Genomic DNA, 25,059 nt, shown 5'->3' with positions numbered 1-25,059 from the left:
AGAGGCAGCTGTGTCTCCATCAGGCTCAGGAGATGGTGGGGCTCAGCCACCAGGTAGGCAGGGACCCCATCTGGGACCACAGGGGTGGAGAACACTGTTATGCGTGAATCGTTTTGTACCTTGGGGCCTGTTTTTCACACACCCAGCCTGCCCTGGCAGCACAGAGGACCTCCGAGAATGTGTGTGGAACGAATGAGTGAATGTGGAATCTGGTGGCTGGCATTGGGCACGTGTCTGCTGCAGCTGAAGCCCAGCCTCACATTCCAACTGCCCCCCCAATGGCCAGATGCCCAACAAGGAAGGTGCAGCTGGCACCAGAGGTCTTGGGCCCATGCAGGAACCTGAAGAAAGTTCTGGAACAGGGCTGCTGGCTTTGCATGCCATCAAACCCACCGTTCATGCACCTCGACTCTCCATTCAGTACTGGTACCTTCAGGCAGAACCTTGCAGTGTGCAGGGCTTCCACTGTCCCTGCCACCAGGAAGCTCTCCTTGGCTCACATTGAAATGAAGCCATGGCCAGAGTTTACACAAGTGGCCAAAGGCCAAGTGGCTGAAGCTGCCCACTGGGAAGGATGTCAGAGGCAAGGGCACCCGCATCCCAGGGGCTCCACATCCCAGAGTCACCAACATCCCAGAGGCATCTGCATCCCAGGGTTGTCCACATTCCAGGGGCACCCACATCCCAGGGTTACAGACATCCCAGGGGCACCCACATCCCAGGGGCACCCGCATCCCAGGGGCACCCGCATCCCAGGGGCACCCGCATCCCAGAAGCACCTGCATCCCAGGGGTGCCGTGCACAAGAGGTGACCCTCCCCTCCCCCAGGAGCACTCCTCTCCAGGAGCTGCAGGCCAGGGTGGAGAGAACCCCATCTGGATTGGGAGTGTCAGGGCAGGGAGGGCCCCGGGCTAGGAATGCACACTGTGGCAGCGGGAGCCCTGATTCCCTGATTCAAGTGGAGTTTGGCAGAGACACCCTGAAGACGCAGCACTTGGGCGCAGAGCTCCAGGCTGAGTGGGAGGGACGTGGGTGCAGGGTGGTGAATGGATGTCCAGCCAGCGCCAGGGAAAAGTCCCATCAAAGTGACAGACTCTTCGTAGAAACTGGCTCAGGGCCAGCTCCAGTCGAAGGACAAACAAGAGGTGAGTCCCAGGCTGCCAAGGCAGGCGGGTCTGATGCAGGGCTCGTGGGTGTCTGGCGTCCAGGCACTCGGGCCAGAACCTGCAGCAGGTTCAGAGACAGCTGCGCCACGCCCTCACATCTCCACCAGGAAATCGATTTTGGAGCTCAGAAAGAAGTGGGCCTGGGACAGCCACCTACACAGGAGCCACCGTGGCTGAGGACGGGCCAGAGTCACACGGGGAGGACACTCACCCACCTCTGCCTGCTGGCCTCGCTGCCTGCACTGGGGCGCATCTGGGTCCCTAGTGGAGACCACACCTGCCCCAGTCCCCAGGCCCCTCCCAGGCTCCCTGAAGGGCAGTGAAGGCTCAGGAACCTTCCAGGCCACACCAAAGCTTCTTCCCCACTTTGGGTGTGAGGCCACACACCTTCCCCCAAAGCTGGTGCAGACATCGCAGTCACCACTCACATGACCCCGAGAGGCAGACTTGGTCACTGTCCCCGCTTACCTGACCCTGGGGAGTCCAAGCACATGCAAAACTCACCTTCAGCCTGGCTGTGCCCTAACTCCAGGTATCCAGGGTCATGTGGGCAGGATCTGAGCATCAATCAGCAACCCACCCACCTGCCCCGGGGCTGTGCCCTGGCCAGCACTCGAGGCCCTTTCCTGAGCCGGGACGTACCACACACAGCCCACCTGGGCCTCCTGAGCAGGTGGATTGTTCTCCCTCTCCACGGGGCTGTGCCCTGGCCAGCACTCCAGGCCCTTTCCTGAGCCGAGACGCACCCCACATAGCCCACCTGCGCCCCCTGAGCAGGTGGACAGTCCTGCCCCTCATGCCTGTCACCCTCCTGCCTGTCACCCTGAGAACTCCTGGTTCTCACCACCGGAGTCGCCAAGCTCCTCCAGGTCCTTTAGGGGCCCCCAAGTCGCCACCTCCTTGGTAACCCCCAGTCTCCCCCAGGCCAGCTCAGGGCCCACAACACTGTTGTAATTACTTTTAAATCATAAGAAAAAAGAAATTTTAGGTCAAATAAAATGTTTTCATATATAATATTAGCACATTTGGGCTTCTTATCAACACAGATGTAAAATAGGATTTTTGATGTTTTGTGGAGGGAGGGCCCACGGAGGCAGAGTCCTTGCCCCACGGCATCTCATGTCCTGGCCACTGGGCCACGTGGCTTCCCAGCTGGGCAGGACCCTCACCCTCTAACTCCTGGGGCTCCCAGCCTTGGCAGGAGCTGAAACCTCATGGGTCCAATTGAGCCTCTGGATTCTTGTTGAACGGAGCTCAGGAAAGACTTTCTGATTCTGTGAAACCTTGCGGGTCTGGCACAGCTGCCCTCTTCTTCCTGCCGAAAAGTGCCAATCACTCCCTGGTGTGGTGGAGCTGCCAGCCAGCTGGGTGGCTTGTGGCCCAGAGCCAGCAGCACTAAGCAGAGCCCCCCACCCTGGGAGTGCCTGGGGGGCTAGTGGGGAGGGGTCCTCAAGCCCCTCCAAGGAGTGCCCAGGCAGTGCCATGTGGTCCAGAGATTTAACCCCTGCCCAGAAGCCATACGAGGCGGGCAACCGCTGCTTCCCACGGGGCGAGGGCCGCTCGCCCAGCCCACTGCAGCCACTGGCAGGAAGGCATGGGCTGCCCCGTGTCAGGGGAGGGATGGCGCATGGGCCCGGGTCGCTCTGACAGGTTCTCCTCACCGTGAGAAGGGATGGCATCGTGTGTTCAGAGGTGGGAATCAGTGTCAGGTGTTGCTGGGTGCCGTGGCACTTTCCTGTGCAGCCCGAGGCTGCCTGGGGAGAGGTGGGAACTGACCTTTTGTCGCTCTCTGCAGCATTCCCTGCCACAGGCAGCTCCCCAGATGCCACCTCTTGTTCTGGGGCCCTGGCCCTGCCCCAGGGGGAACTCAAGGGTTGTCTCACCCCTAAAATCAACCTGTAGGTCAATGGCCCCGAAGACCCATGGAAACCAGGAGCCTACCTCAGGCAGCTTCAGCCTCATTTTGGAGGTTCCAGCTGAGCTGAGCCAGCAACTGAACAAGCCCACAGGCCCCGCAGTGTCCTTCCCAGGTGGTTCCAGGGCCTCCACAAGCTGCGTGGGGGGAGCACGCCTTTCCCTGGCAGAGGCCGGGCGCTGGGTGGGGCGGAAGGACAGCCAGGGTCTCTGATGAAGGAGAGAAGACTTTTATTGTCAATGAGAAGAAGACGGAAACAAGGGACAAAAAAGATGTTATTGGTGAAAGCTTGGGGAATTCAGCCAACTTCTATTTCTAACACATGAAGGACGAGAAAAGGCTTAATCAGCTAATGGAATACAGGTTGGGCCACTAACGCGGTGTGAGGGGCCAGGGAGACGGCGTCCGTGTTCGAAATGTAAATCAGCTGTGAAGGCGCCAGTCCACCAGAGAGAAACCAAGCCGTGACGCCAGAGTTGCTCACAGCGCCAGCCCTGCAGGCAGGGGAATGAGCTGGGCCAGGGCGCCATGTGAGGGGGCAAGGGGGGCCAGGGCGCCATGTGAGGGGGCAAGGGGGGCCAGGGCGCCATGTGAGGGGGCAAGGGGGGCCAGGGCGCCATGTGAGGGGGCAAGGGGGGCCAGGGCGCCATGTGAGGGGGCAAGGGGGGCCAGGGCAGAGAGTTTCGTCCCAGGGTCCTCCTGCATCTGCAGCTCACGCAGCTGTAGACAAGGGCAGGATGAGTGGGGGCGCCAGGCGGGGGCCTCCAGGAGGCACTGAGAGAAGGCCCAGGGGGCCAGAGTGGAGCCTGTGAGGTCCTCCTCGGGATGGATGCTCCAAAGGCCAAGGCTGTTGGCGGCAGTTTCACTGATGTCCGCCCAAGGCTGTTGGCGGCAGTTTCACTGATGTCCGCCCAAGGCTGGCGCTGTCCAGCTGCGCATTCAAAGCCCCCTCAGCAGCGAGAAGGCCACTATCCCCACGGCAGGAACAGAAACCCACCTGGACCACTATCCCCACGGCAGGAACAGAAACCCAGCTGCAGGGAGGGAAGCCAAGAATCCCCAGGGCATGCCCAGCAGCGGGTGGGGAGCTGGTGGGAAAGGGGCTTCGTGGGGAAACAGCCTGGCCTGCTCTGGGTCTGGGTGGTGGGTGCACCTGTGCATGAAGTTATCAGAACCCAGAAATAGACACCTGGTTTGTGCATTTTAGTAGAAGCTAATTAACCTCAACTACCCACAGGTACATAAAATTCTCGGAACCAGACTGCCAACCTGTTGTCTCTGGAGGCAAATCCAGGAGCCCCCCGGGCACTGCTGACTCACCGCGCCCCACCGGAGGGCACAGGTGAGTGGATGTGGGACGTACTCGTCCAGCAACGGCGGCGACTGCCCCTCTGCAGTGCTGGGGTTGTTACTGTGCATGTCTGCAGGGGGCCAGCCCGGACACAGGGCAGGGCCTCGCCCACCCACCTGGGGGGTGCTGCTTTAGGGAGCAGGTCACACTTTGGGGGCCACCTGGCGAATGCTAGGGTTCTTGGTTCCCTAAGGAGATGGGAGGGGCCCAGTGGTGCATGCTGTACGCTGTTTCGTGGGGCTAGGTCATCCTCAGAAGTGCTTACGGCCACGTAGGTGTTCTCCGCAGAGTCCACCAACCTGTACAAACTCAGAGGGGTTTTAAATTATTCTTTTTTTTTTTTTTTTTTTTTTTGAGACGGAGTCTCGCTCTGTCGCCCAGGCTGGAGTGCAGTGGTGCAATCTCGGCTCACTGCAAGCTCCGCCTCCTGGGTTCACGCCATTCTCCTGCCTCAGCCTCCCGAGTAGCTGGGACTACAGGCGCCCGCCACCTCGCCCGGCTAGTTTTTTGTATTTTTTAGTAGAGACGGGGTTTCACCGTGTTAGCCAGGATGGTCTCGATTTCCTGACCTCGTGATCTGCCTGTCTCGGCCTCCCAAAGTGCTGGGATTACGGGCTTGAGCCACCACGCCCGGCCTTAAATTATTCTTACAATTTTTAATGAGGTAGGAACTAAAACAGAAAAACTTGAACCACCAACCACCAGAAAATGCCCATCACTGGAGGTAGGAGCTGGGCTGACTCCTCCTCATCCTGTGGGCATCAAGTGGCCGGGCCCACTGTCCAGCCAGGCGCTCCAGGGGAGACCAGCAGGGAGACGGCCGCTGCTGTGGGGTGGGAGCTGTGTGGGAGACACACCTGTCATGCCGGGGCAGGGCCTCCACACCCTCCCCACCAGCCCTGTGGCCCTGTGACCCTCTGAACAGTGCCCGCTGCCTCTGCCTGGGGGTGGGGTCCGCGTCGGTGTTCTCTGCCCCTGGGTGGGGGGCAATGTCCGATTCTTGGCTGCTCGCTGAAGTGGGGGTGGGGCTGGGCGCCTGCGCACTCCCGGGGCGCACAGAGGTCCTCCGCAGACTCCCAGCCCGCACAGCTGCAGCCGGCTGGCCACCCACAGCTCCGGGCCCGAGAACGGTGCCAAGTCCTCCTCAGGTCCTGGTCCCCATAAGAAGCACTGGGCAGTTAGTGGATTTCCCCTACTCTAGGGGAAAAAGGATGGAATCTAAAACGTGGGACTGTTCACGGCTCTCTCAGGAGGGCACAGCAGGGAATCAGCAGCTTTCCCCCAAGATCAGTTTAACGTTGTGAAAAAGAAGCACGCGGGTCGCTCCTGCAGCCTTGAAACGTGATGTCCCGCAGGCCCCGGGGCTCACTGAGGTCAGAACCACCTGACAGAGCCAACCCCTCCCCACACATGGGCAGCCCAGGGGACTTGAGAGCCTGGCTGGGTGTGGGGCAGGCTGCTCAGGGCAGGAAGTGAGGCCCAGGGCACAGCCCTGGGACAAAAGAGTGTGGACGGGGAGGAGGGTGGCCGGAACGCCCACTGCCTCTTTGGCTTCGCTGTCCTGCCAGGGTGCAGGTGTGGGACGTCTCTCCCAGGTGGTCGGCGTCGCCGCCAGTCTGGCCTGTTAGCTCAGGCGGCTCTGCAGGGGGAGATGCAGCCAGTGAGGAGAGCCCGGCAGAGCCGGAGAAACTGAAACGCAGGGTGTGCAGCCGCTGCTGGCCTTTACATCTGTGGGAACAAGCAAAACGGAAAAACACTGAGAGGCCGAGAATAAACCACTGTGAGGCCATTCGAAGGCCCCTCAGCCCAGCAGGTGGAAGGTGGTCCCACCTAAAACTTCTGGGCTGTGACAAACAGAATGGGCGAGGGCTGGAAGCCTCAGCATCTACTACGATGAGACAAAAAGCCACGAAAAGAGGAGAGTGGGATAAGAAGCAAGGGCTACAGCTGAGTTCCAGAGAAATGCGGGTCACAAGGCCAGGAGGCCCTTCCTGGGAGCCAGTCACAGACCAGACACGGCTGCAGAGCGGACCTGACCTGGAGGCCGAGGCAGAGACTCGTGCTGCATGAAGGGAGAGTGAAAGCAGCCAACATCTCGGAGGAGACAGAGTCCCACTCAAGTAAGGGCTCTCGACGTTTTTGGGGAATAAACAAAAACATTTGAATGGAAAGAAAAATAACTGAAAACATAAGTGGAAATGTTTTCCTCTGGCCTCAGAAGGATCTGTTGACGCAGATGGGGACGTGCACTGTGTTGCTTTAAGGAGTCAAAGCAAAGAAACACAGACACATGCTGAGAATGAATCTGAATCGCACGAATTTTGGAAACATCCTACGTGTGTCTAATGAAGAAAAAAAAACCACAGGGAAAAAGATAACCAAAAGAAACCAAAGCTGGCCTGTCCTCAATCCCCCACCCGCTACCCCACGCCAGGGTGTCTCTGTGTGGGAGAAAGAAGAGCAGGACCCAGGGAGGGGGGTGAAGCCTCCACGTCTGTAAGCCTGTTTCCTCCTCTGCAAGATGGAGCTAATTACAGCTCCCGCCCAGAATGCTGTTGGGAAGACGAAGCAAGTTGCTGCCTGTGGAGACCTTGGCACTGCCCCAGGTAGGGTCAGGCACTGTATTATTATATCGTTATCATTGGCGTGTATGAGCCCACAGAAAGACAACTCGAGCAACCCGAGAGCTTGATGGCCTCTCTAGTACTAAGAATGTGCCATTTAGTGCTGGCATCAGATGGGGACTTTTATGTTTCAAGAATGCCCAACTCAAACCAGCTTAAACACGCATTTGTTGATTAATATTGACTCTTATAACTAGAAAGTCCAGAGAAGAGCAGGCTTCGGGTACAATGTGATCAGGGTTCCGGTAACATTTATCTGCAAATCTCTGCTATGCTGTGCTCCACCCATCTGTCTCTGTCTTACCCTCAGGGATGCTTCCCTCCTGGTATCAAAGTAACCGTAGTAGCCGGGCACAGAGGCTCATGCCTGTAATCCCAGCACTTTGGGAGGCTGAGGCAAGCAGATCACTTGAGGTCAGCTGGCCAGCATGGTACAACCCTGTCTCTACTAAAAATGTGAAACTTAGCTGGGTGTGGTGGTGTGTGCCTTTAATCCCAGCTACTGGGGAGGCTGAGACAGGAGAATCGCTTGAATCTGGGAGGTGGAGGTTGCAGTGAGCCAAGATCGTGCCACGGCACTCCAGCCTGGGCAAAAGGGTGACACTCTGTATAAAAACAAAAACACACAAAAAAGCAGCACACACACAAAAAAACTGCAGTAGTTCCAGGCTTCACACCCACACCCCACACCAGGGACAGCACGAGCTTCTGTCCTATACTTCCAAATAAAGATCAGGAACTGCCCTGATGGTTGAAGGGCCATCCGTCGGAAGCTGGGATCTGTGCGGAGGCTGTGCTGACTGGCTCAGAGCATCAGGGCACCCCTCCAGCAGGGGAGTGTGCGCGACCAGCACTAATGGGGAAGTCGCTGAACCCTGAGGATAGGCAGTTGGCCTGCAAACCCAGACTCCATGCAGCCCCTTCTCCCTGGTAAGAACCAGACATCGGGCTGGCCACAGCCGTGGCGACTTCAGAGCTGAGCCAGGGCCTTGCCTCCTCCAGCACCCCACGCCAGTTTCTGTCCTTTCCAGGGTGTTGAGTCATCCTCCAACGCATCTCTCCCCTCAGGGTTCAAGTCTCCTCACTCCTCTTACAGCAGCCCCTGGGGCTGCTCTGTCTGCATGTACCTAATAGCTGGCCTTTGACTTGCACAGCTGGACAGTTCATGCTGGAACAAACTTTTACCTGTTCTCCCTGGAAGGAAAGCTGCAGGGACCCACACGAGACCTGCAGCCTTGCTGGTGTCCTCTGCAGGTGCTTCTTTCTTTCACACGATAGAAAATGGTCTCTTTTTCGTGAACTTTGTAGAAACATTGAATCAGAGTCCGAAGAGCCCCAGGATGGTAGATGGGAAGGGGACACTTCGACCGCAGGGTGCAGGAGGCTGGGGCCCAGAGAGAGTAAATCACGCTCTCAGGGTCACAGGTAGCGGTTCATAGAACCGGATCTCATCCAAAACAATAGCCCATTAACAGACCTTTGAGTAAAGAACGATTTCATGAATCACAATGCACCTGCACACTCTGTCTTTTCTAATTGGAGTGAGGAGGGAAGCGTGTGCTTTTAAAGACGGCGTCCGTCTGGAAACGCCGCACATTCGTTTTGACAGGAACAGGGCAGGCAAAACAATCTGATTAGTGACCCTCCGGGAGCTGCGATCCGATTAGGCCTCCCAGGCGCCTGTGCTGGCTGCCCCTGGGCAGAGGTGGCTGGAGACAGCAGAGCGGGCGGAATCAGGTCTGGTTTATGTTGAAGACTAAGATGCATCTCTGGGGACGCTTGCCAGTTTCTTCTTGGCCTTGGCAGCTTTGTTAACCTGGCAACTGGAGCAAGAGAGAGGCCCATTTGAAAAATTAAAGATGTGACAAAGGAAAAAAAAAGTCTCTGGAAATTTCCATCTGAGTTCTGGAGACCAAATCTGTTTCCCCCCATCAGGACAGCAACTGGGGCTGCTATCTTCCTGCCAAGAAGCTCAGCGGGGCACGTTTCCACTCAGCCTGCTGAGGAGAAGTCAGCTATTAGCAGTGTTATTTTTTAAACATGAGACGCGTTCTAAGAGAATTCGGAAGACATATTTGTCTTAAAAATTATGACTCATTCGATGCAAGCTGTTTGTTTAACAAGATTGGGTGAAATGAAATCCGCTCCGATGACAGGGCTTCTGTTGGAGTGTGCCACTAGACGGTCTGTGTTTACAGACTTGAGAGTTAATCATTTTAATCTCAGAAAGAACCCACAGACTTCCAGGGTGAATGCTAAAGGCAGTGCTGTGGTCCCCCTGTAACACCAACAATCCTCAGGCTTTACTCCAAAACCCACATTTCCAACTCTGGGGTTCCTATGTGCTTCCCCCACCCTGGCTTTGCTTTATTGGGAACACAATTGCACACGTTTAAAGTGTACAATATGATATGTAGGCACTTGTGAAACTCTCACAAATCTAGATCATGAACATATTCACCCCAAAATATCTTCCTCCCCCTTGGATTCTCTTATACGCTCCCTTGTCCCCAGGCAGCTGTCGGTCTGTTTCCAGAGCTACCAACAGATCCCCACCTTCTAGAGTTGTATAGAAATGGACTCAGGGGGCCGGGCATGGTGGCTCATGCCTGTCATCCCAGCACTTTGGGAGGCTGAGGCTGGCGGATCACCTGAGGTAGGGAGTTCGAGACCAGCCTGGCCAACATGGTGAAACCGTGTCTTTACTAAAAATACAAAAATTACCCGAGCGTGGTGGTACACATCTGTAGCCCCAACTAGTGGGGAGACTGACACAGGAGAATTGCTTGAACCAGGGAGGTGGAGGTTGCAGTGAGCCGAGATCATGCCATCACACTCCAGACTGGGCAACACAGCAAGACTCCATCTCAAAAAAAAAAAAAAAGGACTCAGGCAGCACACACTGTTGTTAGACTGGCCTTAGTCACGAGTACAATCGCTTTGACATTCATTCACGGCATTGTGTGAGCCGGTCACTCCTTCACCGAGTCATGTGGATTGGTCATTTACTTTTTTTTTTTTTTTTTGGAGATGGAGTCTCACTCTGTTGTCCAGGCTGGAGTGCAGTGGATGCTATCTTGGCTCACTGCAAACTCCACCTTCCAGGTTCAGGTTCAAGCAATTCTCCCATCTCAGCCACCTGAGTAGCTGGGATTACAGGCATGTGCCACCACGCCCAACTAATTTTGTATTTTTAGTAGAGATGGGGGTCTCTCCATGTTGGTCAGGCTGGTCTTGAACTCCTGACTTCAGGTGATCTGCCCACCTCAGCCTCCCAAAGTGCTGGGATTACAGGCGTGAGTCACCGAGCCTGGCTGGCAGTGTATCTCTTGAGGAGCGTCCGCACCACTTTCTAAAGCAGTTGTGCTCTCACATTCCCACCACAGTGCACGGGTGTTCCAGCTGCTTCCCCTCCTCCATAGCACCTGGTATATGCAATCGTATGCATTTCAGCCCTTCTAGCCATGGGTGGTGCTGTCTTACCGGGTTTTAATTTCCACTTCTCTCATGAATAATGACACTCTTTCATGTGCTTATTTGCCACAACTAAACTGTTTATCATTTTTTCTAGTGTAGTTTTTTTCTTTTATTTATTTTTAAATCCTTTTGTTTGTTTGTTTGTTTGAGATGGAGTCTCTGTCATCCAGGCTGGAGTGGCACAATCCCAGCTCACGGCAACCTCTGCCTCCCTGGTTCAAGCGATTCTCCTGCCTCAGCCTCTCAAGTAGCTGGGATACAAGTACCCGTCACCATGCCTGGCTAATTTTTGTATTTTTAGTAGAGATGGGGCTTCTCCATGTTGGCCAGGCTGGTCTTGAACTCCCAACCTCAGGTGATCCACCCACCTCAGCCTCCCAAAGCACTAGGATTACAGGCATGAGCCACCTTAAAGTACTTTTTGTAACAGATTCAGATTCACAGAAAAATTGTGAAGACGGTACAGAGAGTTCCCACATACCTGGTACCCCCACAGCTTCCCTCATTATAAACATCTTCTATTACTAGGATACATTTGTTACAATTCATGAACCAATATTGATACACTGTCCCTCTCCAAAGTCCCCACCTTATTCAGATTTTATGTTTTTCTCTAAGGCACCTTTTCTGTCCCAGGATCCTGTTCGGAATCCCATACTACATTTAGTCATCTTGTCCCCATAGACTTCTCTTGACTGTGACAGCTTCTCGAACTTTTCTTACTTTCGATGGTCTTGTCAGTTTAGAGGAGGACCGGGCAGATATTCTGCGTGTCTCTCAGTTGGGATCTGCTGGAGTCTGAGGTTTTCTCATGATTAATCTGGGATTACGGGGTTTTGGAAGAAGACCATTGAGGTAACCTGCCATTTTCAGCCAATCATGTCAAGGATCCATATGACCAACATGATTGTCACCATTTATGAGGACTTTCATCACCTGGCTGAGACAGTTCACCCATGTCCTTGCTGACCGTGTCCTTTCCCCTTCCAGAACAATCCTCTTGGAGGGAAGTGGCTGTGCCCAGCCTGCACGCAAGGACTGGGGAATTACCCCCTTTTGAGGCAGAGTGTCTACGTAAATTATTTGTAATTCCTCCACACAGATTAGTCTCTTCTTCATTTCTTTGTGGTATATTATGGCGTCCTTTGTTTAGATTGGCATGGATTTGTGGGTATTTACACTTGGGTCAAGTTGCAATAACATTTCTTGATTTTGTTGCTCACACTGTTCCAGCATTGCCCGTTAGGAGCTGTTCCAGTCAACTCCTGTAGCCCTTTGACACGGCCCGTCAGTGTGAGGTTTGTTTTGGCATCTTACTACTACCTTTTACTAGAAGATGCTAGAGGTCTTACTAGAAGTCTCATCTTGTATATTACTGGCCCCAGCTCTGGAATCCAACAGTTCTCCAAGGAACCCTGGTTCCTTTCACTGAAGAAGGGTATTGAAAACCAAGATCTGAGCATGAGATGTGCTTATAGCCAGTGGGGTGTTGTTGCTGCTAAACCCTCTCAGCTCACAGAGAAGAAAATATATATGCAGGTGTTAACCCATGTGTATATGCATATCTAAAACACTTCTCCGGGTAACCATCAAAATCTATACTGGGCTAAACATCAGTTCATACCAATGTCTCCAACTCAAATCTAGCACCATGTGGGTCATCCCAGCTGCCTCTTGCTTCTGTAACCTCCTAATAGTGAGAAACCTGTCTCCTACCATCTGCTATCCATGTATTTAGTTGTTCAATTTCAGTATACATGTGCTGTGGTGTGAATGTGTTCCCCAAAAGTTCCTGTGTTGAAACTTGACCCCCAGTGAAGCAGTGTTGAGAGGCAGGACCTTTGAGAGTTGATTGGATTAATCAATTCATGGATGAATGGGTTATGCAGGGAGTGGGTTAGTTCTCACGAGAATGGGTCTGTTGGAGAAGCGAGTCTGGCCATCTCTTGTAAGCACCTCACCATCTGATGCCCTGTGCCACCTGGGACTCTCCAAAGAGTCTCCACTAGCAAGAAGGCCCTGACCAGATGCAGCTCTCTGACGTTGGAACTCCCAACTTCCAGAATGGTAAGAAATAGATTTCTTTGAAAAGTACCTAGTCTTGGGCATTCAGTTATAGCAACAGAAAACGGACTAGGACAATATTATGGTGGTGTCAGAACTGTTAACTCACACCTCACTGGGAGACAGCTTTGTCAGCTAAAGTCCAGTGCTTATGTACTGTTCCTTTGCCTGTAGTCTCACTGACTCCACTCATCCTGAATTAGGTCACTGCTTTCCCCCTACTCCCTTCAGTGAGGATGTTTCATGCATTTATAATACAGTTAGATGGTTTTGTCACATTCTGGATTCCATCCTGAGGTCCCTGAGCTTCCTAAATGATTTTTAAATTTGCATACAATGAGATGTATTCTTTGTACTATAAAGTTTCACAGGTTTTTGATAAGTTTGGAATATCACATATCCACCAATACACTATCATACAGAATACTTTAACTGCCCTAAATAATATCCTGTGCTTTAGCTATTCAGTCCTCCAGCCCTTCCCACAAACTCTTCACCACTGATCGTTTTGCCAGCACAATGACTGTGCCTTCTCCAGAATGTCATGTCATTGGGGTTATATAGTGTGTAGTGTTTTCTGCCTGACTTCTTTCACTGTCTTATGCTTTTAAGATTTATCAAGGGCCGGGCGCGGTGGCTCAAGCCTGTAATCCCAGCACTTTGGGAGGCCGAGACAGGCGGATCACGAGGTCAGGAGATCAAGACAATCCTGGCTAACACAGTGAAACCCCGTCTCTACTAAAAACTACAAAAAGCTAGCCGGGCGTGGTGGCGGGCGCCTGTAGTCCCAGCTACTCAGGAGGTTGAGGCAGGAGAATGGCGTGAACCCGGGAGGTGGAGCTTGCGGTGAGCTGAGATCCGGCCACTGCACTCCAGCCTGGGTGACAGAGCGAGACTTTGTGTCAAAAAAAAAAAAAAAAAAAAAAGATTTATCAGGAATGTGTTTCTGTATCTATTGAACATATGGTTTTTCTTTATGTTTATTGTGGTGAATTCCATTGATTGATTTTCCATTGCTAAACCAACCTTACATGCTTGGCATAAACACCAATAGGTCACAATGGAGTTTCTTTTTTATATGTTTTTGGGCATAATTTGCTAACATTTTAGTTGAGAATTTTTATATCTACATTTAACCAAGGACAGAGCAGGGTGAAATATTTAAAGTGTTGAAAAGGCCGGGCGTGGTGGCTCACACCCATAATCCCAGCACTTTGGGAGGCTGAGGTGGGCGGATCAGGAGGTCAGGAGATTGAGACCATCCTGGCTAACACGGTGAAACCCTGTCTCTACTAAAAATACAAAAAAATTGGCTGGGTGTGGTGGAGGGCGCCTGTAATCCTAGCTACTCAGGAGGCTGAGGCAGGAGAATGGTGTGAACTCAGGAGGCGGAGCTTGCAGTGAGCCGAGATGGTGCCACTGCACTCCAGCCTGGGTGACAGAGTGAGACTCCGTCTCAAAAAAAAAAAAAAGTGTTGAGAATCCCACCAACTTCGAGTTCTATATCCAGTAAAATTATTCTTCAGTGTAAGGGAAAAATAAACATGTTCTCAGACAAATGAAAATGGAGAGAATCACCAGCAGACGTGCTCTGCCAGAAATAGTAGAAGTTCCTTAGGAAGAAGGAAATTATATAGCTCAGAAACTTGAATCTACATAAAGAAACTAAGTGTTTGAGAATGAATAAATATAAAATCCTCCCCCCCTTATTCTTAGTTTATCTAAAATACAGCTATTTATTAAAAGTAATAATAATGATATTGGGTGATTATAGCATATAGGAGATAAGTAAAACCAATGACAGCAATGTGGTAAGGGATGGGAGAGGATTGGGAATATTCTGTTACAGGATACTTGTACCTGGAGCAACATAGCGTTATTTGACGGTGGATTTAGATGAGTTATAAGTGTATATTGCAAACTCTAGGAAAACAACTTAAAATTTTTAATAAAAATTGATATGCAAAGAAAAGAAACATGTAAGATGGAATGTATATGGAACCATGTAAGATGCTCAGTTAAAACCAGAGAAAGCAGAAAAAGAATCTCAAATTGTGTTTTCATCTTCAACCAGTTTAAAATGCTTTCTAATTTCCTTGTTCATCATTTCTTTGACTGGTGGGTTATTCAGATATCTGTTTTCAATTTCTAAATATTTGGAGATTATTGAGAAATCTTTGTATTATTAATACCTGATATATTTCCGATGGGTCAAAGAACATACCCTGGTGCAGTGAATCCTTCAAATTTATTGGAAATTTTTTTTTTTTTGAGATGGAGTCTTGCTCTGTGGCCCAGGCTGGAGGGCAGTGGTACGATATTGGTTCACTGCAAGCTCCGCCTCCTGAATTCATGCCATTCTCCTGCCTCAGCCTCCTGAGTAGCTGGGACTACAGGCACCCGCCACCATGCCCCGGCTAAATTTTTTTGCTTTTTTTTTTTTTTTTTTTTTTTTTTTTTTAGGAGAGATGGGGCTTCACCATGTTAGCCAGGATGGTCTCCATCTCCTGACCTTGTGATCCGCCTGCCTTAGCCTCCCAAAGTTCTGGGACTACAGGTGTGAGCCACCGCGCCCAGCTGGGAATTGTTTTGTGACCCAGAATACGGCCTATTTTGGTAAATTGTTTGTTACAGATGAGAAGAATGTGTATTCTCCTGTTGTTGGGTGACATGTTCGATAAATATTAATTTGGCTGATTGTATCCTTCAAGTCTTGTCTGCCTTTACTAAGTTGTCTGTCAATTTGTTCTATCAGTTACTGAAATGGGGTTTTGAAATCTCTGACTATAATTGCTGGTTTGTCTGCTTCTCCTTATGTCCTAGCTGTTTCTCCTTCATGTATTTCGAAACTTTATTATTAGGTGCGTACATGGTTAGGGTTGTTAAGATCTCTTGATAAATTGATCCCTTTATTATTATAATCCTCTTTATTTCTTACAATGTTCCTTATCTGATATCTACTTTGATATTGTAATAGCCACTCCGGCCATCTTTTTTTTTTTTTTTTTGAGACGGAGTCTCGCTCTGTCGCCCAGGCTGGAGTGCAGTGGTGCGATCTCAGCTCACTGCAAGCTCCGCCTCCCGGGTTCCCGCCATTCTCCTGCCTCAGCCTCCCGAGTAGCTGGGACTACAGGCGCCCGCAACCGCGCCCGGCTAATTTTTTGTATTTTTAGTAGAGACGGGGTTTCACCGTGGTCTCGATCTCCTGACCTTGTGATCCGCCCGCCTCGGCCTCCCAAAGTGCTGGGATTACAGGCGTGAGCCACTGCGCCCGGCAATCCGGCCATCTTTTGAATAGTGTAATGCTATATATTTTTCCATCCTTTGATTTTAAACCAATTTGTATATTTACATTTAAAGTGTTTTTCTCTGTCAGCAACATAAAGTTGAGTCTGGCTTTATCTAATCATATAATTTCTGCCCCATTTGAAATGTTCAGGCCATTAGAACATAATTGTGATTATGAATATGATTGGGTTTAAATCTATTATCTTACTATTCTTGTATTTGTTCCATCTGTTATTTTTTCTTTTTTCTGCCTTCTTTTGCATTGTGTTTTTAGTCCCATTTATCTTCTTTGTTGGCTTATTAGGTATAATTCTTTTTTCTTTTATGTGTAGCTTTAAGATAAATAATATACATCTTTAACTTATACAGTAATGTGACATTAAAATAGCATATTTCCATTCCCTCTCACAGCTTTAGTGCTGTTGTCAAACATTTTTAAACCTCACACACTTTTTTTTTTTTTCTGAGACAGGGTCTTTCTTACTCTGTCATCCAGGCTGGAGTGTGGAGTGCAATGGCATGATCATGCCTCATTGCCACCCTGACCTCTTGGGCACAGAAGATCCTCCCACCTCAACCTCCCGAGTAGTGGGAACTATGGCACGTGCCACCATGCCCAGCTAATTGTTTGTATTTTTTGTAGAGATGGGGTTTCACTATGTTTCTCAGGCTGGTCTTAAACTCCTGAGCTCAAGCAATCCGCCCATCTCATCCCAAAGTGCTGGGATTACAGGCGTGAGGCACCATACCTGGCCAAAGTCACACATTTTTAAACCTCACAATACATCATTAGGTTTTTTCTTTTCATTTTAAGCAGTTGGTTATATTTTAATGAGATTTTAAAAGTAAGTTTTTAATATTTGTCCACGTTTTCCATTTCCAGTACTTTTTATTCCTTTTTCCAGATTCAGATTGTCCTTCTGTCTGAGGACTGCCTTTAACATGTCATATGACATTTGTCTACTGTTGATGAAATCTTTCAGTCTTTGGATGCCGAAAAAAATCTATTTCACCTTCATTTTTAAAAGATGTTTTTCTCAGGTAATAAAATTCGAACACTTTTTAAAAATCTTGGTATTTTCGGGCAGGCATGGTGGCTCACCCCTGTAATCCCAGCACATTGGGAGGCTGAGGTGAGTGGATCACAAAGTCAAGATATCGATCGAGACCATCTTGGCTAACATGGTGAAACCCCGTCTCTACTAAAAACACGAAAATTAGCCGGGCGTGGTGGCGCATGCCTGTAGTCCCAGCTACTTGGGAGGCTGAGGCAGGAGAATTGCTTGAACCTGGGAGGCGGAGCTTGCAGTGAGCCGAGATCACACCACTGCACTCCAGCCTGGGTGACAGAGTGAGACTCCGTCTCAAAAAAAAGAGAGAAAAAAAAAATATATATATATATACACACACACACACACACATATATATATGTATGTATGTGTGTATATATATCTGTTGGCTGTTGGTACTTTATTTTATTTATTTATTTATTTATTTTTGAGATGGAGTCTCGCTCTGTCGCCCAGGCTGGAGTGCAGTGGCGCGATCTGGGCTCACTGCAAGCTCCGCCTCCCGGGTTCACACCATTCTCCTGCCTCAGCCTCCGGAGTAGCTGGGACTACAGGCGCCGCCACCTTGCCCAGCTAGTTTTTTTTTTTTTTTGTATTTTTAGTAGAGACGGGGTTTCACTGTGTTAGCCAGGATGGTCTCGATTTCCTGACCTCGTGATCCGCCTGTCTTGGCCTCCCAAGGTGCTAGGATTACAGGCTTGAGCCACCGCGCCCGGCCGGCTGTTAGTACTTTAAAGAGGTTGCTCCATGGTCTTCTCACTCGCATTGTTTCCAATCAGAAATCCATCCTTATCCTTATCTTCATTCCTTTGTATGGGAAGTTTTCTCTCCCTCTGGCTGGTTTTAAGAAATTTTTCTTTAACACCAGTTTTGAGCAGTGTGATTATAATGTGACTTGGTGGTGTTTTCTTAATATGTATTGTGCTTGGGATTTATTGAGATTCTTGGATTTGTGGTTTTCCCTTGTTCAAATCCTTGTTTTACAACTTGATGTGTCCCAACATTACACACATATGAGGACACTTTAAGTTGTCCCGTAGCTCACTGACGCTCTGCTCACTTTTTTAAGTCTTTTTTTTTCCTGTGTGTTTTATTTTGTACAGTCTCTCTTGCTGTTGCTGTGTCTTCAAGTTCACACATCTTTTCTTCTTCAATGTCTAATCTGCGGGGATCCCATCCAGTGTATTTTTCACCTCAGACATTGTAGTTTTCATCTCTAGAAGTTTAACTTGTGTTCTTTTTGAATCTTCAATGTGTCTCCTCCTAATACTCTTTTCTTTGCCATTTTGAACATAAAAATGTAGTTATAATAATTGTTTTAATGTCCTTTTCTACTAAATCTACCTTCTTTGTCATTTCTAGATCTGTTTCCATGGATTAATTTATATCCTCATTTTGGGTTACATTTTCTTTATTTTTATCATTATTTTTTTGCATGCCCACTAATTTTTGATTGCATGCCAGACATTATGAGTTTACTTTGTTAAATAATTGACATTTTTGTCTTCCTACAAATATTCTTGAGCTTTGTTCTGGAATGCAATTAAGTTACATGGAAACAGTCTGTTTCTTCCAAGACTTGCTTTGAACTTTTCATGCAAGGTCAGAACAGTTTTTAGCCTAGAACAAGTTCATCTCCCCTACTGTGGCAAAGTCTTGTGAGTGCTCCACTCCACGTCCCATGGGCCATGAGATCTCCTCTCTGACTGGCGGGAACAGGCAGCATTCCTGGCTGTGCATGAGCTCCAAGGGTCACTCCTGCTTCTTTCTGATGGTCCTTCTCTGGCCTTGAGTATTTGCCTCTCACACCTGCACTGATCCGTACACACCTAGATTACCAGAGGAGGATCTTCCACGATTGTTGGAATCTACCGTAAGTTCAGCTCCTTCCTCTCTGATCCATTCACAACTAGATACCGGAGGAGGATCTTCCACGGACTGTTGGAATCTACCGTAAGTACAGCTCCTTTCCGTCTGGGACTCCGTCCCGTGATTTCTGGCCATCTTTGCCTCTCGGGCTCCCAGCTTTGTTTCCTCAGCTGTAGGAAACTGCAGTTCTGCCTGGATTCCTTTTCCCTGTGCTGCGTCCTGGAAACTTTCTCCCTGTCATGAGCTCTGGCAGCTCTAGGTCTCAACCTGTTTGTTTCGTGTCTCTCAGGGAGCACTGCACCACAGTGCTGGGAGACCAGGGTCTGAAAACATTTTGCTTCACGTATTTGCCTGTTTTTTCAGTTGTTTCATGGGGGAGAGAGAGTCTAGGTTCTGCTCCCCCACGCGCTGTAAGTGGATGTTTTCAGAACTTGGCCTTTTGAAAAACCTCCCGGAGACCGTCATAAATGTTCAGTAGTCATGAGGGTTTCCCTTTACGATGCCGATATGGCGCATGTGTGTGGTGTTGTGTCAGTGTGATGTGCATGCATTTCTGGAAGTCGTTTTTTTTTTGAGATGGAGTCTTGATCTGTTGCCAGACTGGAGTGCAATGGCGTGATCTTGGCTTACTGCAACCTCCACCTCCTGGGTTCGAGTGATTCTCCTGCCTCAGCCTCCTGAAGAGCTGGGATTACAGGCACCCACCACCACGTCCAGCTAATTTTTGTATTTTTAGTAGAGACGGAGTTTCACCATGTTGGACGGGATGGTCTCAATCTCCTGACCTTGTGGTCCGCCCACCTTGGCCTCTCAAAGTGCTGCGATTACAGGCGTGAGCCACTGCGCCCAGCCTGGAAGTCATCTTTCTTTGCTGTGCAGGTTCCCACCTTCACTTTTTATTATTACTATTATTTATTTATTTATTTATTTTTGAGATGGAGTCTCGCTGTGTCCCCCAGGCCGGAGTGCAGTGGCACAATCTTGGTTCACTACAATCTCCGCCTCCCAGGTTCAAGCAATTCTCTTGTCTCGGCCTCCCAAATAGCGGAGATTACAGGTGCATGCCACCACACCTGGCTAATTTTTGTATATTTAGTAGAGATGGGGTTTCACCATGTTGACCAGGCTGGTCTTGAACTCCTGACCTCAGGTGATCTGCCCGCCTCAGCCTCCCAACGTGCTGGGATTATAGGCGTTGAGCCACTGCACCCAGCCTCACCCTCACTTCCAGTGCAGAGTCCAGCACTTGTAGCTGGAACCCACTAGGCCAGGAGTGGGAACACTGGGAGGTGCTCCGGGCCCCAGACCTGCCATATGTAATCCTGGTTCAAAAGAAGGACAAAGGCAACACTGTTCTAACTTGACAGAGATTGATTTATTGCAAGTGAATGGCATGGCAAATTATTGCAATAGAATACTCAAATATTTATTTTATATTTTGTCAATTATTTTTAGCGCATCTTTTAGGGTCATTACTCATTCCTATTTTACTTTGATTGTGCTTGTCTGAAGGCATTCGCCCCAAGCTGGGTGTTGTTCAGACCTCTTGCCTCTCTCATCTTCTCAACAAGACTCGGTGACATTTGCTCTCTCCAAGTGCACAGTAGTGGAAAATACTGTGGTTCACATGGCAGGGAAAGTGGATTAGGCTCGGTCGTTTGTTCCCGTTCTTTCCTTCTTCCTTTGCACATGGGTGGCTGGCAAGCAGCTTTGTTTAGAAGGGCAGGGAATGACCACAGCAGTGGTAAGAGCAGCAGCTGAGGCTGAGCCAGGCCACCAGCATCCCCTCTGCCAGCCACGAGAGCGCCTCTTTATCAGGGAGAAAGCAGGATCAGAGAGGCCAGCTCAGAGGACAGCACCGATTCTCCGGGGCTCGGGCATCTCTCAGCTCCAAGCCTGGGTGCTGCTCTTCTTGTTTCTCTGTTTGACCTCAGCCTAGCATTGGGTTCGTCCTCCTCGTTGGCACTTGGCCACGGCTGTCACCACTCCGCAAGGCCCCTCACCTTTGTCATTCCTCCTCTTGGTCCCTCAGATCCTCATTCCCAACCCTGACCCCCGCCCCCTACCCCGCGTGGGCGGCTGTCCTTGCTGGTGTTGTCTCTTCCCTCCCGTTCGGGAGGAGTGTGTCTCTTTGTTTGGACTCTGACTTCGCTTCCTACCAGGGTGCCAGTGCCACGTCCCATTCCCACATGGTGTCTCCAAGTTCCCTCCCTGCTGCGTGGCGGATTAGCTCCTGTGGGGGCCATGGTGGGCACCCTAGTGGGGGTGCCAGTGCCACGTCCCATTCCCACACGGCATCTCCAAGGCCCCACTTGCCGCGTGGTGGATTAGCTCCTGTGGGGGCCATGCTGGGCACCCAGTGCGCTTTGCCTGACCCTCCCCAGGTGCTGGACATGGAGTGTCCTGCTCCTGCCGGCCTCACCGAGCTATGGGCATGTACCAGTGTGGGCCCTGTGTGGCTGTGGGAGGAGTCCTTGGGGGATGGGTCCTGGAGAGGACTTGCCGTGCCCTGGCGTTCCCACCTCTCAGGGCCAGGCTGTTCCCCAGGAAGGCTGCACGGTTTATGCTCCACGGGTGACCCCAGGGCTCCCCTATGCCCACGTTCCGGCCACACCTGGCACGAGCCAGTTTCCTACATTTTGGGAGCGGGGGGTATGACGTGCTGCCTCTGGCAGAGTAAGCTGCATTTCCGACGTTTGGGCCCCTGTGGATGGTCTGTTCACATGCGGATCCTGTCTCTGGGGCTGTGGCTGATTGCCTGAGGTTTACCTGGGCCCACTGCCCATGTGGAGGGCTGTCTGCCCCCATCATCACCAGAACTGGACGTTACAGTGAAAATAAATCTGCTTGTCACACCAGGGGCCATTTCGACAGCAAACTCCATGTCTAGCAATTTCTGTTAAAAATACCCTGTGTGAGGGAATGATGGGCATTTGAGTGACTAGTTCTTCACTGCTGTTAATGAGGAACACAGAAGCTCTGTGTGTGCTGATGTGGAACCACCTCCGAGACAGTCAGTGAGAAAACTGGGTGTGCAGGTGTGGCCCCACGTCCGGAGGTCCATCGGCACACCCCGGGCTCCACGTTTGGCCGGACGCTCCCTGGACAGAGCTACAAATCAGAATCCACAAGTACCTTCAGGGGCCTCCATAAAATAAAGACTGAAAAACAACTGGAAAAAAATATATAAATCTTAGCAAATCTTTGCAAGTTGGAGCTGGAGGACGTGGCATTCCCGTGGTCTCCGGCGGACCCTGCCTACCGCTGGTCCCCATGGGAGGACTTGCCCACACCCCTGGTCGTTTTCAGTGTGTATGTTTGTCTCCTTGTTGGTACATGGTGACACCTCACCGACCTAAATACACAGACGGGGGCAATTGCCTGATGGACCCAGGACACTGACGCTCACCCAATCTCAATGTTGTGACGTTTCCACACAGCTGAGGGGCTGGCAGTTCTTCACGGTGCTTTTTGACTTAAAGATGTTTTTAGGTTGGATGCAAGTACGTCTGTCTTTTCCTTTGTGATTTCTGCTACTGGCATCCCCAAATGTATGTAGTTATTGACTTCCACATGAAAATTCAACTTAGGCCAGGCACGGTGGCTCACGCCTGGAATCCCACCACTTTGGATGGCCAAGATGGATGGAACACAAGGTCAAGAGATCGAGACCATCCTGGCCAACATAGTGAAACTCCATCTCTACTAAAAATACAAAAATTAGCCAGGCGTGGCGGCAGGCGCCTGTAATCCCAGCTACTTGGGATGCTGAGGTAGGAGAATCGCTTGAACCTTGGAGGCAGAGGTTGCAGTGAACTGAGATCGCGCCATTGCACTCCAGCCTGGAGACCTACCAGACTCCATCTAAAAAAAAAAAAAAGAAAAAATTCAATTTAACTGAAATGTGTTTTCTTGTGTGCTGAGAAATTGGAACACAGCTCTCCATCTTATTCCAAGCAACCAGGTGGCTGTGCTCTGTCCTGCCCTGGGAACAAGCCTGCCCTGACTCCCTCAGATTCCCGGCCTCAGGGCTTCCTGTAGCAGCTCCGCTCCCTACCTGTGCCTGCCCTGGCTCAAACCAAATGCAGTCCTCTCACACATGTATTTCTGGAGCTGAACTTGAGTCACGCTGGCCACATGCAAAGAAGAAACACCCTCTGCAGCCTGGTAGCAGCCCCACCATCTGCATCCCTGGGAGGATCCCCAGGACTCGCCGGCCAGCACCCCTTCTGTGGCACCACTGCCTTCCTGGGTTCTCAGGGGATCTCACTGCAGTGACGATGGGGCAAATCCTTCCCCCTTCAAAGGCTGAAGTGCTCACTCAGGATTTCTCAGCAGCCAGAGCTGCAGGCCCACACCCTGGGGCCAGGCTGCAGAGCAAGCACGTCCGAGTCCCAGCTGAGGTCCAGCCAGCCGTGGCCCACCTGGGCTTGGGGGTCTCAGTCCGTCGTCTTGGATGCTGAGTGTCATGCACTTGTCTGGCCTGATCTGTCACCAGCCGTGTGGAGCCCGACTAGACAGCCTTAGCCCTAAAGGGTTTTCAGAAGCCGCTTCCAGTCTCTCACCAGCATGGTACTTGCTAACCACTGAGATCAGGCTTGGAGATGATACCGCCGCTGTCTGAATATGGAGCCACTCGGCACAGACTGCCTTGGATGGCACGACCCTAAAAATAGGTGGCCTCCTGGTCATGCCCTCCAAGGAATGATTCTGTCAGAGACGCAGGAGGCAAGTATGGGCATCGCACTAACACTCCCCACCCCACTGGGCTCAGGAGGCCAAGTCCGAGTGCTGAGGGCAAGGCCACCCCCACACCCCGCTTCTCCGCAGCCGTCTGGGCTGCATCTGTGCTGCATCTGTGCTGTTAGTTGAGCAGAGGGCTCAGTCTGAGCCAGGACAAGCTCCTCACTAGCATCCCTGAGGGTCACCAGAGCCCAGGGCAGGGTTCAAGAGAGGCATACCGTCTGAGTGGGGTGGAGGGTTGAGGCTCCCCGGAACATCCCTTCTGCTCAATTGAGGGCAGTGAGTGGCCTTGGTTTGGGCCCCTGCACCCTGGTCTTGGTCACCGCACAAACCCCCAGCCCTCGCTCCTCTCTGCTCTGGCCACGAACCACTCCAGGGCTGTGACTGAAGCGGGACACTCCAGGTGGACACTCCCATCTCTGTGGCAGAGGCTACCAGCAAGGTGTGCAGGGCCCGGGGTTCAGGGCCAGGCGGGGGCCACGAGGCACAGGTCAGCATCTAATTCACCCAGAGTGGACGAGAAGCCTCAGGAGAATGTGGCAGGGGCTACGGGGTCAAAGCCAGGGACTCCAGCGTGTCACAAGACCAAGGTCTGGCTCCACTGATAGGGAAGACCCGTCTCCTGGGGCTGCTCTCTGAGCCCCAGTGCCCTGGCCTCGGGTTCTCTATCTCAAATCGCTTCCTGCTGCCAGGGCTCCAGCAGCCCCAGGGCCCAGCCTCCAGCTCTGTTCTTCCTGAGTCCTGGGCAGCTCCATGCAGTGGGTGCTGTTGTGCAAGGAGCTGACATGTGGGGAGGCAGTGGCTGGTGCCCAAGTCCCGGCAACAGGGCAGTAGCCAGGCCAGGGAAGCCTGGGAAGGCTATGAGGTGTCCAGAGGCCCTTCGGAGTGGCCAGGCCTCTGAGACACTGTCCCAGGAGACACATGCAGGCTGGTTGCAGTGCAGGGCCCCCAGGAAGCCCCGGTCACAGGTCTCCCACGCCACCCTCCACCCCGCCTCTCTCCCTATCCAAGATCTTCCAGGGGACGTGAGAGAACACTTAAAATACTTTGGTGCAACAGAGACAGATCAGCCACGGAGCCCTTGACAACGTCCTGTTCTGTCCTGTCTGCGGCAGCTCCGGCCACGTCCCTGGCCCCGACTCCGTGTCTCCTAAAGCCATGGCTGCAGACAGGTGTGTCTCTGGCTGGTTGCATCTGCACGGTGTTTTGAGAAGAATTCAGTTAGCTTTAATTAGTACAAATTTAATCAATTTTAATTAATTTTAACTAGTTAATTTTAAGTCTTTAATTAGTTAAGAAAGGCAGGGTTTCACATAAGAATTACAGATTTCAAGCTTCTCTTTAAAAGTTGGAAGCATCAAAAATCCAAGCCCACAGCCCGGCACTGGTGGGGAGCAGTGGGCCCGGGGGGGGGGGGACTGCTGACCCGGGGCCTCACAGGCTCAGCTGCCCTGCAGCCAGAGCTTGAGCGTGCAGTCTTGGGTCGGCCTGG

At 51.2% G+C, this 25,059-nt stretch overlaps 1 protein-coding gene across 4 annotated transcripts in view; it reads left to right on the top strand.

Annotated features, from left to right (window-relative positions):
* The first annotated feature begins 6,485 nt into the window (after nucleotides 1-6,485).
* Nucleotides 6,486-25,059, top strand: part of LOC105472494 (solute carrier family 19 member 1) — a 58,314-nt gene continuing 39,740 nt past the window's right edge. For 2 of the 4 annotated variants that reach the window (XM_071095828.1, XM_071095825.1), the window contains exon 1: nucleotides 18,540-18,908. The gene's annotated coding sequence lies outside the window, so the exon portion shown is untranslated. Of the gene's footprint in view, nucleotides 7,039-18,539; nucleotides 18,909-25,059 lie in introns of those variants that run through there. The other 2 variants (XM_071095827.1, XM_071095831.1) reach the window with 2 other exon arrangements.

The sequence above is a fragment of the Macaca nemestrina genome, chromosome 4, assembly GCF_043159975.1.
Source record: "Macaca nemestrina isolate mMacNem1 chromosome 4, mMacNem.hap1, whole genome shotgun sequence".
Taxonomy (NCBI): Eukaryota; Metazoa; Chordata; class Mammalia; order Primates; family Cercopithecidae; genus Macaca; species Macaca nemestrina.
The sequence above is the reverse complement of the archived record's forward strand: the minus strand, read 5'-3'. Positions and strand labels throughout refer to the sequence as shown.